The sequence below is a fragment of the Papaver somniferum genome, chromosome 10, assembly GCF_003573695.1.
Source record: "Papaver somniferum cultivar HN1 chromosome 10, ASM357369v1, whole genome shotgun sequence".
Lineage (NCBI taxonomy): Eukaryota > Viridiplantae > Streptophyta > Magnoliopsida > Ranunculales > Papaveraceae > Papaver > Papaver somniferum.
Window position 1 is genome coordinate 26,029,281 of NC_039367.1, and position 14,969 is coordinate 26,044,249.

At 33.0% G+C, this 14,969-nt stretch overlaps 1 pseudogene; it reads left to right on the plus strand.

Moving 5' to 3' along the window:
* Positions 1-12,126: 12,126 nt before the first annotated feature.
* Positions 12,127-12,247, plus strand: LOC113319751 (annotated as a pseudogene).
* Positions 12,248-14,969: the final 2,722 nt, after the last annotated feature.

Sequence of the window (14,969 nt, forward strand, 5' to 3'; positions counted from 1 at the left end):
TCCCGGGGTTTTTCTGCATTTGCGGTTTCCTCGTTAACAAAATCTTGCTGTGTCATTTACTTTTATTTTCCGCATTATAAATTGTTTTATTATAACTAAAGTAAATTACACAAACGTTAATTCCTATTTACTTGATAAGAAATCCTAGTGTGTTTGGTTAAGTCCGAACCTTTATATCAAGTAAACATACTTCGTTGTTGTATTGTCTCGGTCTCGTATCCATAGACGATCACACGAAGTGTGAACCGATTAGTTGTATTGTGTCGACTCAGTCCATAGATAATCACTTTCGTAGAAAGGACTTATAGGTTGGAAAAGTATTATCTTGAGGTATATTTGGGTACACTCACCTTTTCAATTGGTATAAGAGCAGGCAAACACGAAAAGATCTGACAATATGTGTTTGATGCGATCCAACCTGTAAGATATGGGTCAAAGTAAAGTTAAGCGAGAGCGAAAATTAAAGAAAGACTCATTTAACGTATCGCAAAAAGGTTTTTATTTTAAGAAATTCTTAAAAGAAGCTTCTTCATCAAGTTCTACTTGCTCGTCTGAGAATAAGTCTGAATGTCCTCTAGACGAGACTAAGTTAAGCCCTGTATTCGAAATCAATGATTCAGACTCTGAAAATTATCTTTTTGATAACGAGAATTTTTTGAGTTCTATACTTGAGATTTATGATGGAAGATCAAGTGTAAAAACATCCGAACTAAAGAAATTGAGAAAACAATTTCTTTTTAGTTCTAATGAACTTCTTTCAGCACTAGAAAGAGGACAAGATTTAACTTTAAAGTTTGAAAATCTCAATGAAAAGCATAACTTGCTGGAAGAAGAATCCTCACAACAATTGCTTATTTACAAAAAGGTATTTGAGGAAAATCAGAATGTTTCTAAAGCAATAAAAATTGAATTTGAAAGGATGCATCAAGATCACAAGAATTTTAGGGAAGATACTTCTCAACAAATACAGGGTCTTGAAGAAAAACTTGCTAAATCCGATGCAAGGATTAACTCTCAACAAAAGAGTTTTGAAGAGAAATAAGGTGAATATCTCTCCCAAGAAAAACGCCTTGAGGCTGATCTAGCAAGTGCTCTTCATAAGATCAAGATGTTGGAAGAAGAAAATTTGGACCTTAAAAAGTTCAATGCCAGCTCAAATAATTTAACCTCAACGTTAGAAGCAAGTATAAATTATCGTGATACACGAGGATTGGGCTATAAGGGAATAAATGCTTCAAATATTAGAAAAGAGGTAAAAATATTTAATGCTACAAATTCTTCTCAATCAGAGGCTTCCACTAATGACAACGATGCTCTTATTTCTTGTAAAGAAGAAAAGTCTGTCAAGCCTAAGAATAATGTTCAACCAGCAGCAATCAAAGAGAGTACTTATGCTAATGTCAAGAAAACAACAACGTTGAACAAGGATCAGAAGAAGAAGAAGAAAACTCGTCGTGCTCTAATGCAATAGGATCCACAAAGAGGTAACATTAAAACTCATACTTCGTATATTTATACTAAGCATTGTTTTTATTGTAGTCATAAAGGACACTTGCAATGGGGATGCAAAGTTCGTAAGATGCAAGATGCACTTTCTAGTGTATCAAACGAATTGGCTAAGTTTTCTCCTCATAAGAACTCAGATCGGAATTGTCCTAAGTTTAGGCAAAAGAATTATTATAATGATAGTTCAAATTTTGCATATCACTCGACAAGGTCATTTCATAAAAGGCCAAATTATAGAAAGAGAGATGAATTTTTAAATGCAAAAACAAGATCTGATGTTCCAAATTGGAGAAAGGGTGATTCACAAAATGTTCAAAAGGACAATTATCCGAATGGTATGAAGGAGAAAGCTGCTCTTGCGAAACCGAACTCTAAATGGGTCCCTAAGTCCTCCATAACCAAGAAGGGACCAAAAGTTAGTCACAAGAATGACTCAGCTATTAATTGTTGGTGACAATAATTACAAGAGTCTTCTTGAAAGATTAAAGAAAGACATTATGTCTGAAATCTCTTGTACTAGTAAAGGTTGTGATAATGACACTCTTCATCACAAGTCAAAGAATAAAGACAAGAGATGGAACAAGAGAAAACAAACCAAGCAAGAGGTCAAGAATGATGATTCGGTGTTAGTCACTTGTGACGAACAAGACAAGGATCAACTTAACACAACCTAGTTGTGTTAGAATGTGCATGCTCACCTTAGTGCTCAACCTTTTTAAAGGTGATGAAGCACATGAAAAACTGAGCACATGATCTCTCGATTATCATATGACTAATTAACATCTTTAGGGAGATTTATCTTCTATACTCACACCTCATCTATCTATATTTGAGATTTTGATAGAAACGGTAATTTTGAGTTGATGATGTTGATATCTACTGATCATATATGTGTAGCTCTTGCTTTTGTGGTCAAAACGAGCCAAAAATCACTGAATTCGGACATCCTATGCAAACGTTATGTCGAAAAAAGTTGAGTATTATGATCTGTCACAAGTACCCTCATGGGAACCGATCCTAGTACCCTCATGGGAACCGATCCTATTACCATGTCATAGAAGGGAACCGATCCTAGTGATAGGTCCCCTTACGAAGAAGTGTAAAACTGTTTTGCCCATCACTTCTTCGACCGAACTCGGAATGACCTCATTCTTTTTGCGTTGTTTTCACAATTATATTTCCTACAAGGTTGAGGTAATTTAAATACTTGATTTTATGTTGAATATTTATGGTGTATTGCAAATTTATTTATGGGATGTTTGATTTCGGTTTTACTACCTTAATATTCGATCTCATATATGGTGAACCCTCATGGTTTGGGTGACTTTTTGATTGATCGGGATTAAGTTCTAGCCCTAGTAGGTAGGATTTATCAAAGGATTATGAGGGGTTCTAATAGAAACAGTATGTGAAAAAGTCACAATATGTTGAATCGGTTTTGGTTTAGCATAAAAGCATATGTGTTTCGACGGTTTTCAACTTTTACTTGCAACTGTTAAAACCGGTTTTCAACCTTTCTCTGGTAAAGATTGAGGTGTGATGTTATTATTTTGTTTACGCATAAGGATGACAACGTGGTGATATTTCCATATCAATTCTCCCTGGGCGAAGATGCTATCATATTGGAGAAGTGGATGCGAAATTTGAGGTAACAATCTTGTTAGTTAATTATTTTCCTGTTTAAGAAAAGCCTGAGTTTATATTATATATATTTGTTGCTTTTGCTTAAAAAAATTTAAGTTGAATTGATATTTATTCCATGATGTGTGTGTGGATGTGTGTTTCAATTGGCTCCTGTTAAGAAAAACTATTATTATCTTGCTTTATTGTGTGGTATCATTCGTTTGGGCTTACAAAATTTCGGTACAATTGATGTGTTTGTGATTCAATTGGTTCCGGTTAAGAAATACTATTGTTATCTTGCTTTTGTATAGTATCAATGGTTTAGGCTTACAAAATTACGGTGCAATTGCGGTGCATTTAATGTCTATGTTGTTTCAATTGCTTCCGGTTGAGGTGAATAGTTATGCAAGTTGATTTATTTTGGTTTGTATGAATTATTTATGGCTTAACGAAATAATATGTGTACGGGATGAGTTGTTTAGTCCAATTCGATTCCGGATAAGAAACTAAGTTAATTCTGATCTTAGTTTGTCTTATCAAAGTGAGGTTTCGGTTATTCAAGTCTAATCGAATGCCTAAACAAAGAAATGCTAGTTAACTAACATAGTATTTGGTTTGTTTAAAATTGAAAGGTCTAAGTTTATGGATAATTAGAACCTGATGAGAAAAATGGAGTTTATCTTTATTTTGGTCTTATCGAATTAAGCGGTTGTTTTTTAACAATCGGTTTAACAGAGGGACTAATGTGATTAGTTGTTTTTTGGTTTGATAAACTAAATGGGTAACATATCAAAATAAGACTACTTGTAGTTTCGGTTTTGATATTGGTTATCAGAACATGATGTGTGGAACCCTCGTGCCTAACTCTACAGGTTTGCAAGTCTATTCTGAGATTTGTAAGATTCTCTTTCGTGTTGTCCTTTATTTTTTCGTTTCTTTGTCATTTTTGTGCCAAAAAGGGGGAGAAATATATGGAGTAAACAAGTGATACTTGCATTGATTTTATATTAATTGGTATCATTAAGGAAAAGAACATATGGTACTTGAATGTTTTATCTAACGAAAGAGTGAAAGCACAAACTAAGGGGGAGTAACATGTCATATTGATTGGTATAACAAAGCCGTGTGGATTGAATATCTACCTATCTTCCTTAGGGGGACTATTATCTTTGTTATTATAATGTCAACAATGGCGTTTTCAAGGATTGAATGTAAGCAGTTTTACTGTGCTGTTGAATTGGGAATCAAGCGGAGTGTAATGAATTCTTGTAATTTGTTTATCCATATGATGTAAGAGTTTTGTCACTAAAATTGACAAAGGGGGAGATTGTTGGAGCATTGCTTGGTTGCACCCACCAAGCATTGGTATGTCAAGTTTGGTTGTCATATTTTAGTGAATCAAAACTCATGTTAAGAGTCGCTTGATTATGTACTAGAGTTAAACTTCGTATAGGTTAGCTTGAAAGCATTAGGATATGAGACATTACAAGTATTGCGAAGTATTAAAGATGTGAAGAAGCAAGGAGCTACAACGACAAAATCATCCTTCCACTTGAGGTTAGTGATATTTGACTTGAACTGATTCATTCCCTAACGTATCTTTCAAGTCGTGCATATTGAAAACATAACTGCGAAGCATATATGAACTCTAGATAGACATGGTATTAAGGAATACAATACGAGGTTTATTGCTTAACCATTAAAATTTGTAGATAAGACATCTCCATAATCATTTGAATGCTATTGTGATTATGTATGGGTATGAGGTGAGGATTTCATCCTAGGGACAATGCTTACATGTGTTCTAAGGAAGTAAGTTCATAAACTTGTTTGTGAATCGAAAAGGAAACTGCCAGGAGTTATTGGTTTTGTTATTCATTGCATATCTTATGAACAACCAATATGTGTGATAGAGTATAACCGCTCACAACTTGTTGTATTCTTGGTAGAACTATTCACAAAGTCCTGACTTTTGTATTGGTATAACTTTTATTAGTAAAACCAATCTTAAGTAATCTCCTGCGGTGTGACCGGATTATGTCTGCCTTGGGGAAAGGGAAGCGATCCTAGTAAGGGAAAGGGAACCGATCCTTGTTAGGGGTGTAGTACATCAAGGGGAACCGATCCTTGTATGGGGTGCAGCAAGGTTGATAGCAGAAAGGGGAACCGATCCTATGGACATGTGCAACACATATAAGTTAAATACCATATATATGTGGGGAACCGATCCTAGTATCTAGTCAACCGAATCTTTGTGAAGCTAGTATGATTATGCGTAGTACTTACATGGAGGTAGAACCGAAACTTGTTTTGGTAGAACCGTTAAACCCATGATTGTGATTAAATGTTGGTTTGATCTATCACATAGTTCTTGAAAGCCAGATGAACCAATTCTAAACTTGTTTGGAAGTGTGGAAAATCGGTTTCCAGGTTGTAAGTGTGAAAGAGAACTTACAAAGTAAATATGTCGACAAACTTTGAACACGTGCTGTGAATGTTTATTTCTATAATTGTTTAAAAATATTCCTTAACGGCTAAGGGAAGAGAATCCCAGGATCGAAACATAAGAAAGTTAAGAATATATTAATTAAGGTTATTAATTTTACTTTGTAGGGAAATTACAGAATTAGTAATGTGCATGTACTAATTAGATTTTCCGAGAGATTTCGATTTTTATTTTTGGATAGAGCATTTCCAGGAATTATGAAAACCGAATCTGTGCTTCTATGAATATCTTGAGAATATTTTCGATTTTGGAAATTCCTTGGTGTCCAAACTTCCTTGTCTATAAATAAACGAAGTTTGCCTTTCTAGGAAACTAATCCTTCGTAACAACATACTTCCTATTTTGTCTTTGTTACTGGTGTAGCTGCCTATTAGAGAGGAGAGCAATCTAATTAGGTGAAATCTCTTACGGCCGCTCGTTTTAAAGTATTCTTTGGGATTGAGAAGCTCTAGAACGACCCATTGGTGGGAAACTAGATAATTGCGGTTTATCTTTGTTGTCGATTGATTTGATTGACCAACGGTGGTTGAAATCTGATTGCACCTAGTTTGTTTATTCTTGAGAATCTTCTCTTCTGATATAAGATTCACTCAAACTAGTTCAGAGTTTCGACAGGGATCTTTAGAATGTTGTTAGTTCTAAAGACGATCTTGTGATAATCCATTGTTAACAGACTCCGTTCTGTGCGTGATTGATCACAAGAGATTCAAGTGATTGTGTGCAGGTTTTTAATGAACATTTAAGAAGATTTGAAGTCAAAGAAGATATTGAAGATCTGAATTGGGTTTTATAATCTTTGGTGTGCACAATACTTGTTTGGGTAAAAGAGGATCCAATTAATAATCAATTTATCCTTGTGGTAGATTTGATTGATTAATTGAGTAGATCGGCATCAACATGGTTCTTCGGATTAAAGGTGTTGTTGGCTTAATCTTAATCGATTACCTTTGGGTGATTGAACATAAGATAGATCTAGACCCGACGAAGGAGTTTATGTTGAGATAAACGGAAGAGCCTTTGTCTGACTCATATCACTTGGTTGAATAGAGTTGATACCAAACAGATTTCTTGTTGCTTTACTGTTTGGAATACGAACCAAAGGGATTGTTCCAAGTACGTGACTTATTCATAAGTCGGAGGCGCGGGAATACATACGGAACTAGGTGAAATATAGGGTTAGTTACTTGGTCTCAACTATACGAAGTTAAGTGTAATTTTGTGTAGCGGCTTAATCCTGAGAGTGTTCAATTCTGGACTAGGTCCCGGGGTTTTTCTGCATTTGCGGTTTCCTCGTTAACAAAATCTTGCTATGTCATTTACTTTTATTTTCCGCATTATAATTGTTTTATTATAGTTAAATTAAATTACACAAACGTTAATTCCTATTTACTTGATAAGCAATCCTATTGTGTTTGGTTAAGTCCGAACCTTTATATCAAGTAAACATACTTCGTTGTTGTATTGTCTCGATCTCGTATCCATAGATGATCACACGAAGTGTGAACCGATTAGTTGTATTGTCTCGACTCAGTCCATAGACAATCACTTTCGGAGAAATGACTTATAGGTAGGAAAAGTTTTAGCTTGAGGTATATTTGGGTACCCTCGCCTTTTCACAAACTGATTCTTACTGCTACATTTTTTGAAATGGAAATACAGATACAAGGATTGTATACTTTGTCGAGGTTTAAAGAGTTTCAAATTGAATTGACTTCGAAAATGTATTGTGAACTTATCAAACAAGAATAGGATCCTGTTGGAACATTTAAGTATGTTACTCGTGCAATTGTGTGGATTGAGGGGATTGATGAGCAAAGAATTGAAAAACACCTGAACTTTGATGTGATTTTTTATTCAAATGAATGCGAAGTTTTCTGTAGTTTTCGGATGTTTGAGTTTGAAGGGATACTATGTAGACATGCTCTTAATGTATTAATCAGGCATGGAGTTAAGTTGATACCTGATAAATACATAAAAGCATAATGGAAGAAAGATGTGAAAAGGTCTCCGTCTCACACAAGTATGAAAGCTAATACCGAGTTTTGGCGAAACACCATTGAGTGTGATCATTATAATGACTTAAGTATTCTTTTCAGCGAGGTTGCAGATATGGCAGTAAAATCAGAACTTACTTTCAATTATATTAAGCTATTGTTAGTCTTACAGTTGGAGTTACTAAAAAACAAATAAAACAATTCTTAGGATTGAAGCACAGAGTCCTGAAGTACAAGAAAAAGATTCGCCGGGAGAAGAAGCTATGGATAACGTAACCATGAATGTCGTAATTAATAATATGGCAGTCGTGGATGTACTTGATCCTAACGATAAAACCCGGTTAGGCAGACCGCAAACTAATACATATAAAACTATGTGGAAACATAACAAGAAGAATCCTACATCGACCAATAATGGGAATGCATGTTCTCATATCCAGCTGCTTGAACCACTGATCCATGGAAGCTTTTGTGGGTTATGATTCCCGTTTTCTGCTTTACCTTATCAAATTCAAATTTAGCTTTCATTTCAACTTTCTGACATTTTGTAACTTCATATTTTTGGTCTTTGTTTCTAATGACATCCAAAATCTCGACACCTTGACATTCATTAATTTTGCACACATCTACATACATATCTGCATATTATCATAAACAGATTCATAAATGTTAACAAATTATGAAACTCTTGAACTAGTATATCAATGAAAATACTCACTGGTGAGAAATAATTTAGCACTAAAGAAAATAAATGAAAGATTGAATAAAGCTTTTGACTTTAGCAACAATAGCCTATCTATGTGAATGACTACATTGATCTTATCAAAAATTAAATCCATAACCGACGTTGATGGCCAGAAATCGTTGATCTTATCAAATATTAAATAGAAAAATCATTGAGTACAGATGTCGACACAAATCAAAGCTATGTGATTAATACATGTGCCCAATAAGTTACAAAATTAACCGAAATTATTTAAATTGATGGCATAGACGAGATGATTTAAGATTTACTTTAATCTCGACTATGTTGATCAAATTTAAGAAATCCAGCTCTTCCTCTTCATATTTCCATGATGAAAAAATTGACAAACGATTAGATAATATAAATCTAAGAAAAAATTGGTGGAATCACTTATTGTAAATCAAATACAAGATATGAATCTAAGAGAATCCGTGAAATCATTTACTGATTTCGATTATTCTTCAACAACCAAAGAAGAAAATTTTCAGCAGATCTTTACTTATTTCTCATATTTTCTCTCTCGGCTCAGATATATAAATAGAAGCGAGATCTAATTTTTACTTTCTCTTTCCAACAACTGTAATAAATAAAGAGACAGAGAAATATAGGTTTTATTTTTATAATATTAAAATAAAGTTTGACCGAGCACCCTCTCTCTCCCACGTTTCATTATCTTATTGTGACACGTCACTTGAGTGGTGAGTAGAGTGTTAAATGGTGAAGGGAATAGCATTTTCGCTTTTTATTAAACAAAATGAAATAAATTAAATTAAAAGTCGGACCGGAAAATAGGATACCAGGCCTGACATTAGCAACACAAGCTCAGTGGCTAAAGGTTATCAAAAATTGAAACCCAGTTTTGTGATCAAATCTCTGAAGCTTATCAACTTAAACCACACTTTCGGTGATCCCCATTGATATATCAATCTTTTGGTCATAATTACGACCACGTTTGTATCTTAGTCTTTTTTTCTTTTCTTTTTTCCTCTCCGAGTGTCTGACTTTATTGTTTCCCTCCGACCATAACGCCTAACCAATTACGAAAGGAATAATGTACTTGACTTTTTTTTTGCCAGCTTCTTACACTTCATGGTATGAAAAGACTCAAATTATTCCTTCACCATATATTTATGATTCCAGGTAGAGTCTATTATAAAGACACACTTATTCAAGATAGCTTATAAGAATGTGCAATCCAGAATTATGTAGTTGACATCTTCATGGACAGTAGAGCAAAAATATCAAGTGGATGTGGTAATCTGACGTTTTTCTTGTTCAAATTATCTACAGTGGGGATAACGTTCTGTACAACTAACCAAACAAAATGTTGGCTTTTGAGGCAGATACACTCCCTCCACACGTAATCATAAGAGCCCACATTGGAGGAATGCATATGTTGTATTTGATAATTGTAACCTTCTTTAGTCTAGAGTAGTTGTTAGAGTTGATATAACTTATATTGAGTCCTTATTGGCATCTGAAGAGGGAAGGCTTCTTAGAAAATTTCATATTGGTGAGTTCATTTGTTTCCACTTCATAAGGACGATGCTCAAGTTGAATTCTCCATTTGTCTTCATAAATAAATTCATCAACTACAGCCCCCTTTATAGAGATAAGTATGAATGCATTTTGGTCAATGATACGAAAGAGAAATGAGTTTTTCCAAAAATCTATCTAAAATTTACTCCTTTTTCATTTCCAACTTATAATAGTTGAATCCCACAAAGACTAACCTTTTTCCTTTTGTATACATGTCTAGAATCCGCTCCACGTGAAAGTTTATACTCTTTTGACACAAATCATCCTTATTAGTGTTAGTTTTATTCGAATGACTATTCCCTAAGGGAGCACAACGGGTCAGGTAGGTCGGGTTCGGCCTCACGGGTCACACTACCCGTTGATGACCGGTGATTGTAATCATCTGAAATGAAGGGTCCAGATTAAAGAAGGATTCTCATTTGATCCCCAATGGTGTTTTCCTATTTGGACGGAGATCTACAGTTTGGACACATAAAAGACGGCCCAGATTAAGGCACATATTTAAGTTACTCAATTACATTTCTGGGATATAAATAATGGTCCAGATTGAGCTACATATTTAAAAATTTTGATTTATATTTTAGGCTTATAAAGAAGGGTCCAGATTCATTCACATATTAATTTTACCTAAGACAATAAATTTAGATTTTTAATGTGCATTGGTAACTCATTTATATGGGAGTTATTCCTCGCATTTAATGTCAAACCGTTTTTTTTATTCTAATTTAAATGCCCTTTATCTTAGCTCTTAACTTAAACCCTTTATAATCAAATTCCTTTTCATATTGTCAGATGTTCATCCTTTGCATAACTACTTTCTCAAGGTATGATTCACTATTGCTTTGGTTGATTGAGATAATTGTTGTTAGCTTTTCCCTTTAATTTTTTGTTTAACATCAATAGATTTATGGAGTTTGATTTCTCTTTGTTTCTTTTCATTAATATTGTATTATGTTATCTCAATTTTGTTTTTTCATCTGCACTCAAAAGATACTGATCATATATGATTGTCATCTATTCATTTTTATTCTAATGTTAGTTTTTTTTTTAATACCATACCATTTAATTTCTCTTTGTTTCTATTTTTTATTTTCTATGGACAAAAAAATTGTCCGACCAGACATTGACTTTTTCAGGACAAAATCAGAGGATTTACATGGAGTGAAAATCAATGACGAAGAAAACGATGGTTTCATTGTTATGCCCTTAACTTGGGTCGGTAAATAACATTTTTTAACTATATTGCTACAGTTGTTGGAGAGTTGAAACTCTTAGTTGGATTAGAGTCGTGTACATGTTGGTATCAAATGATTAAAGTTTCTTAATTATATTTGTTATTCTTCTAAAGTTCGGACAATGGTGTTTTTCTATTTGGACGGAGATCTACAGTTTGGACACATAAAAGACGGCCCAGATTAAGAAACAAATATAAGTTATTCAGTTGCATTTCTGACATATAAAGAATGGTACAGATTGAGCTACATATTTAAGATTTTCAATCTATATTTTAGGATTATAAAGAAGGGTCCAGATTAATTCACATATTAATTTTACCTAAGATAATGAATATAGACTTTTAATGTGCATTGGTCGCTCATTTATTTGGGAGTTATTCCTCTCATTTAATGTCAGACCTTTTATTTTATTCTAATTTAAATGCCCTTTAACTTATCTCTTAACTTAATCCCTTTTAAAATCAGATTCTTTTGTCAGATGTTTATCCTTTTTATAACTCTATTCTCAAGGTATGATTCACTATTGTTATGGTTGATTGAGATAATTGTTGTTAGCTTTTCCCTTTAATTTTTTGTTTAACATCAATGGATTCATGAAGTTTGCTTTTCTATTTGGATGGAGATCTACAGTTTGGACACATAAAAGACGGCCCAGATTAAGACACAAATACAAGTAATTCAGTTACATTTATGGCATATAAAGAATGGTCCAGATTGAGCTACATATTTAAGATTTTCAATCTATATTTTAGGCTTATAAAGAAGGGTCTAAATTAACTCACATATTAATTTTACCTAAGATAATGAAATATAGACTTTTAATGTGCATTGGTCACTCATTTATTGGGAGTTATTCCTCCCATTTAATGTCAAACCTTTTCTTTTATTCTAATTTAAATTCCCTTAACTTAATCCCTTTTAAAATTAGATTCCTTTGTCACATGTTTATCCTTTGCATAACTTGGTAAAATACCTTCAACAATCGATCATACCAGCACTAATGCACCAGAACCCATCAGAACTCTGCAGTTAAGCATGCTTGGGCGAGAGTAGTACTAAAATGGGTGAACTCTTGGGATATGACCCGTGTCGTAACGGCACGGGGCTATGAGTTGTTTTTGTGTTGGTTAGATATTTTTTTTCTTGTGAGACTACCAAGAGCTGAGCGTGGGAACCCTGATGGAATTATAATCTGTCTCAAACTGAATTCGAAGCTTTGATCTATACTATTAACATCAACCAGACCGGTTTCTTGTTAAGATGTCCACATGGATGTACACTGAGATATATACAGCAAAAAGTACTTTTTTGGTGATTAAGATATCCAATATAAGTGTGTACACTGGGATCTTCATCCATTTTCATTTATGGTAATTGAGATAACCATCCATTCATAGTTGTTGCAAATAATACCAACAAACTTGAAAACCTAATGTCCCAAAAGGGAACACGTAGAAATTCCAGGTATGAATAAAAGTAACTTGTCGATTGCATTCCAAATTACAAATGCAGTTCAGTCATCATTTAGATAGATTATCATTTTATGCTAAAAAAATTAGTAATTTTTTTTTAAAAATTCAAAAAGTGGAATATGAGTTGGGAATCCTTCTTTCATATCCTTAAAAAGTATTATATCTACATTAATATTTGGAACCTGTAACTGTTTTAAAATACAAATATTGACTTTGTGCTTGTATCAATGTATAATTGGCATGGTTACACATTAGTAATACTTGAACTCATGGTAAAAAAATTAATCGGTTAGGTAAATATAATTTACGGCCAGTCATTTTACGGTCATTAAACGTCAGCATTCCCTACAATATTCTAGGTTTGAGAGACGTTATACTTTAATATGAAACCTCTTGATAAAGAATGATAACTATACATTTATGGTTTAAACTAACATATGAAAAACGCTCAGCTTACAACGTCACAAAAAAATAAAAAAATGTAAAACATTGAATCCTACACCATTCCCTTGGATATTAGTGATATGAAGCGTCCTTGAATCTTTCTTAGCGGTGAAAAATGACGCGCGTGATGATATTGCATATATCATGTGCCAAATATGATTTTCCTTGCAAATTAATAATACAATCTTATTGTCTTAACTTAGTAGTGAAAGACTCGCATTAAATAAATCCAAACAAAAGAAATCTTCCCCTATAATATGATACATGTATAAGAGAGTTGCTCTTTATCAGCATATGTGTTTGATACCTAGAAGTAAATAAGAGACCCAGTATAAATATGAATGGTATGAAAACTTGGAAATGGAACTGATATTACACCTTAACCTAAGAGTACATAAGAGACCTAAAACATCCATAATTTTATAATTTTCTAGCATAAAATGAACATGAAAATACAATTGAATATTAAGATATTTTTTAAATCAACTTCTATAAAGTGTAAGATATTTGTGCCGACTTTGGTTACTTGGTATCTTCAATGAAATAAAAGAAGCTTAAGTATTATATGACATCCACATAGTAAAAGATAGGTAATGTCAAGTATTAGTCATGGTATCTTTAGATGAAAAATGTAGATGACTTCCTATGCACTAAGCTCTCTTAAACCAAGATAATCTTTAAAAAAACTCGACAATTTAGTCATCGCAATCACATATGTGTATATGAACCACATCTTCTAGCAAAAATTATACTTGTACCTTTCTAGAATACCAAAACTTCTTCATTTGCATCAATGACAAAATGCATGCAATGAAAATTTGTGTAGTCCCGACACATATAGATATAGTGACGCATCACACAAAAAAAAATTGTATTATTGTATTGCTCCCTAAACCGCTTTCTTCATTGCTTAAAAATAATCTCTTGAAATCAGAAAATGAAAGATCATTATTTGACTATGCAGGAAGAATTTAAGATAAAAAAATATTCATTTTGTAAACCATCAAAAGGTTATAAATATGAAGAAATGTAATTTAAAGTTTCACATGATCCAAAAATTTGAAGAATAACACACACACATAATCAAGAAACTTTAATCCATTTGATACGAACATGTACACGACTCTAATCCAACAAAGAGTACGAACTCTCTAACAGCAGTAACAATACAGTTAAAAAATGCTATTTACCGACCCAAGTTAAGTGCATAACAATGGAAACATCGTTTTCTTCGTCATTTATTTTCACTCCATGTAAATCCTATGATTTTTGCCGGAAGAAGTCAAAGTCTAATTGGACAATTTCCTGTCCAGGGAAAAATAAAAAATTTAGTGTAAAAAAATAGAAATTAAATGGTATGGGATTAAAAAGAACCTAACATAAAAATAAAAATGAATAGATAGCAATCGTATCTGATCAGTATCTTTTGACTACAAATGAAATAAAAATTCGAGATAACAAAATACAGTATTAACGAAGAGTAACAAAGAGAAATTAAATTGCATAAATGACATAAATATTAGGTGCGAGGTTCCCTTAATCCATTGATGTTAAACAAAAAATTAAGAGAAAAGCTAACAAAAATTATCTCAATCAAGCAAAACAACAAAGAATCATACCTTGAGAATAGAGTTGTGCAAAGGATGAAAAGCTAACAAAAATTAAAGAGAAAAGCTAACAAAAATTATCTAGAGAAATTAAACTGCATAAATGACACAAATATTAGGCGTGAGGCACCATGAATCCATTGATGTTAAACAAAAAATTAAAGAGAAAGATAACAAAAATTAACAAAAATTAAAGAGAAAAGCTAACAAAAATTATCTCAATCAACCAAAACAAAAAACAATCATACCTTGAGAGTAGAGTTGTGCAAAGGATGAATAGAGTTGTTAATTTAGATAA